Source organism: Mesocricetus auratus, unplaced genomic scaffold (assembly GCF_017639785.1).
Source record: "Mesocricetus auratus isolate SY011 unplaced genomic scaffold, BCM_Maur_2.0 Super-Scaffold_4256, whole genome shotgun sequence".
Lineage (NCBI taxonomy): Eukaryota > Metazoa > Chordata > Mammalia > Rodentia > Cricetidae > Mesocricetus > Mesocricetus auratus.
The window spans coordinates 4,074,988-4,078,929 of NW_024429182.1; the positions used below are offsets into that span (position 1 = coordinate 4,074,988).

The 3,942-nt window shown below is 47.2% G+C and overlaps 1 long non-coding RNA gene across 1 annotated transcript; it reads right to left on the reverse strand.

The window, feature by feature from the left end:
- Positions 1 to 825: 825 nt before the first annotated feature.
- LOC121139186 lies at positions 826 to 1,664 on the reverse strand. The gene is made up of 2 exons (XR_005876034.1): positions 1,345 to 1,664; positions 826 to 1,266 (listed from the first exon to the last, which is right to left on the reverse strand). It is a non-coding gene; the product is annotated as an uncharacterized LOC121139186 (long non-coding RNA).
- Between the last annotated feature and the right edge of the window lie 2,278 nt (positions 1,665 to 3,942).

Here is a 3,942-nt window from a genome sequence, read left to right on the forward strand (position 1 = left end):
CCCCTCCCTTATGGAAAGGCCTGTTCACACCCCCTCCCTTATGGAAAGGCCTGTTCACACCCCCTCCCTTATGGAAAGGCCTGTTCACACCCCTTCCCTGATGGAAAAGGCTGTTCATACCCCTTCCCTTATAGAAAGGCCTGTTCATACCCCTTCCCTTATGGAAAGAAGGCCTGTTCACACCCCTTGCCCTATGGAAAGGACTGTTCACACCCCTTCCCTTATGCTACCCCCTGCTTTGCTGGCATCCTGTGTATATTTCTATTGTATTGGCCCGTGTATAACCTCCTTCTTTCGGTTCCCCCTGAGGCTGTGGAGGGAGCCGTGTTTGTGCTTTTAGTCCACTGTAGTAATCTACCACGGAAAAGGGTGTGTGAGCGTGTGGACAGTGACTGAATGGATGCTTGTAGAAATCGGAGGACAAAGGCTTCCCTTGCCCAGCTGCGGAGGCCTGCAGCAGAGCCACAGCCTGGCGGCTTCAGATGCAACACTGCGGGTCAGCCGCGCTGGCGACTTCAAAGCCACCCAGTCCTGTTCCCTTCAGTTGTGCGGCCCAGAAAAGCGACTTCATACCCCCCCAGTCTCACTTTCATCAAAACGTGCAAAATATGGGCAAAACAACTCCATTGCAAATGGATCACAACCCCCTAAAAGAACATATAAAGAGAAATATTTCTGCGTTTAGTAGGACCTTAAACATATTTCCTTATTTTCTTCCCTCCTCCCCAAGTGTGAGAGGATTCATAGTTGCCTAGGTAACCAATGTAGTTGTTTTCCAAAGGAAAGAATACGAAGAGGCCAGGGAAAGAAAAATGGGATTTGACATTAGAACCGGAAAAATAGATATAATCAGCCCAAAATATGAGCAAAAGAAAATTATCCCAGCGATTTGAGTAACAATGGAAAAGGGAAGGTAAGGGAAGGCGTACTCGGCTTCATGGTGCTGTCTGCACCTGCCTTGCCTGCCGCGTTTTACTTATGATTCGTTCGTTTGTTTTAGCTGCTTGGTCAATGAGTTTATTATGTCTATGAAGAAACCCTCATAGAGAATGGCTGCGGCTCTGGCGGCCCACTCCTGAGCTCCGGGGAAGCTCGCCTGTTGAGCCCTCCGCCCTTTCTTCTGGGACAGAGACATCTGGGGATGGCTCCACCCCATCTCACTTCTCTCCTGGGTTTCTTCTCATGGGCTGGAATCTCCTGGGTGTCACCCTGAGCCTCCGTGGGCCTCTCCTGCACCGCATCTGGAGTCACGCTGTTCTCTGGGGACTGAGAGAACTGTTTCTGGTCAGCACCTTCGCCTTCCTCTGCTGGGTAACGCGCATGCGTAGTCCGCAACGCTCTGACCTGTGATGTGCTGGCGGTGTAGGTCTGTGCTGAACTCCGCTGGGTAACGCGCATGCGTAGTCCGCGCGACAGTCTGACTTGTGATGTGCTGGCAATGCAGGTCTGTGCCGAACTCCGCTGTGTTGTCAGAATGAGAACCAGGGGATCGTTGGGTGCTGTGAGCCTCCGTCCACAGCTCCCTCGGGGCCCCAGTAACTGTATTGCCAGTTGCAGCTCAGGCAAGACTGTAACCTGTAGCCTTCCCGCCAGCCGACCGGGTACCCTGGCAGCCTTAGCCCCCCCAAACAACACACGAGACATTGCATTGATTATGAAGCTGTTGGCCGTTTGCTATGGTTTCTAATCGGCTAGCTCTGAGTTAATTGTTAACCCATAATTACTAATATATATATGTATTAGTATGTATATGTATACATATATATATTTTATATAAGGACTTATCTTTCCCGATATATGTATGTATATGTATATATATATATGTATATGTATACATATATATATTTTATATAAGGACTTATCTTTCCCGAGAACACACCAGACTTGCGTTCTCTCATATGGGGACCACTCCTCTTCACTACATTTCCCAGAATCCTCCTGGACTCCTAGTCCCACCAATCTTGCTTCCCTATTGGCCACCAATGCTTTATTTACATATGCGCAGAAGGACGTCCACCATCGCAAGACCTGTATCTAAACAGCAAGGGGAGGCACCAGGCTGGCCATCAGTGCCTACCGCGTTGTATTCATCTGTGGTGGCCTCCCCTTGGCCTGCATAGATCTTGCCCATACCGCGCTTCTTGAGAAGCCTGTGGACTAGCAGCAGGCCAGTGCAACAGACTGCAGCATAATTTGTCAGGGCTACTTTTGCACCATATTTTGGCAGTTCCTGTGCATGTAGGCCACATGCTATCATATCCACGTCTATACGGGCATATGCAATCTGGCAGATGAGATTTCTGTTAGTTACATGAACCATCCTCCTGTATTTGGGGGTGTTGTACTTACTTTTACCCTAGATCACCAATTGTTTCCGAGCATAGTAGTCAGTTTTACCCTCTCACTGCCTTCCTTCTAAATCTAAATAAGTAGGCCTTATTCCTGACAACTTTTCCCGCAGAGCAGAAACCCAGAATCACAGCTCCACACAAGCCTGCAGGCCCATCGATGCAATGGGGAGGGGCAAAAAAAGTTATTTTTGATTTGTTGGTCATTGTTTTTCGTTTCTTTTTGGGCCCTGGAGTTTTATTTTTATCTTTGGGTCCTACTTACTAGCATGAGACACCATGGGACAGAGAAAGAAAGGGCTGGAGAGAAAGGTCAGGCCATGGGGTCCACCCACCAGCACACAGCCTCTCCTTCTATCCATCCTGGCCTGATAGTTTGTAATGTCATTTCTTGTTTTACATCACCAGGATATTGTGGTCAATTCCAAGTTCTGTTTCATATCAGTCTGTGTGTAGCTGGACATGTTCATCTCACCCCGCTCACAGGCCTGACTTGTCCTTAAAGGGGACAGGCCATCTCTGTAGTCACTTAGTAGGCTTCTGCAGGGACACAGGATACTGGGTAAGTAGCTGCCTGGTTATCGAGGTCACAACCACTGAGACCCGTATTATCCTCAATGGAAATGTCCTGTGACGGTTAATGTGTTCAGTAACACTTCAACCAGACTTGACCTAACAGACTAACAGACCACAGTTCAGCTGGCCGGTTTTACTTAGGAGTTTAACAAGGATGTGAGCAACTATTTCTAACACATTTTTTATTATTAAATTCCTTACCAAAAGCCCAAGCAAACGAACAAAAACAAACAAAAAATACCCAGGGGTAATCCAGTTTGGTTTCTACACATAAATCCTGTTGGAGAAAAGATGTCCAGTCCAACCAGTGTTTGAAGTTCTTTCTCTGTAGCTGGGAACAGCCACCCACACTGGGAGCTTTTCTTTAACTACCTATGCAGCAAGCATTTCTTCTGCTTGCTCAGATGCAAATCGACTTCTACAGCGCTTTACAAAATGCGTCCCAAACTGTTTGCACCATGAGACGGTGAACCGAAGGAGGGCTCTGTTTCTACCTCTTGGATTTGGGCCATTTTCAGCCTCTTGAAGGAAACCCTTTGTGTTACACAATTGTTTGTTAGCATGATCAATGAGCCAAGCATCATTCATGTCTTCCAGAGTTTTGTTCAGTTGGCTTTTCCACTAAGGACCCTGTAGCTTAACAGCACCTCTGCGGGTCAGTTGATTTTTTATTCCTGCGCAGAAATTTATATCCAGCAAAGATTCTCAGAGCTCTTACATTATATTCAAGAAAGACAAAGCGTGTGTTTCAGATCTCAATTCAAGAAGAGAAAATTTACATTCTAAAGCATTTCTCTTTCTGTCAGTTTTCTCCCAAACCCCAATAAGTCCAACACATAGACAAAGTGTTTTCCATCTTGCTGGGGGTTGCAAAAATGAGGGGAAGAAAGCTGTCTTATGCAGCAGCTTTTCCAGAAGTCTGTTGGACGTGGCACAGGGCATAGAGCGCTAGCAGTCTCTGGTAGAGCTGAAGCAACGTGCAGCTGTTTAAGCATTGGAGGACCGCTCCTACATACGC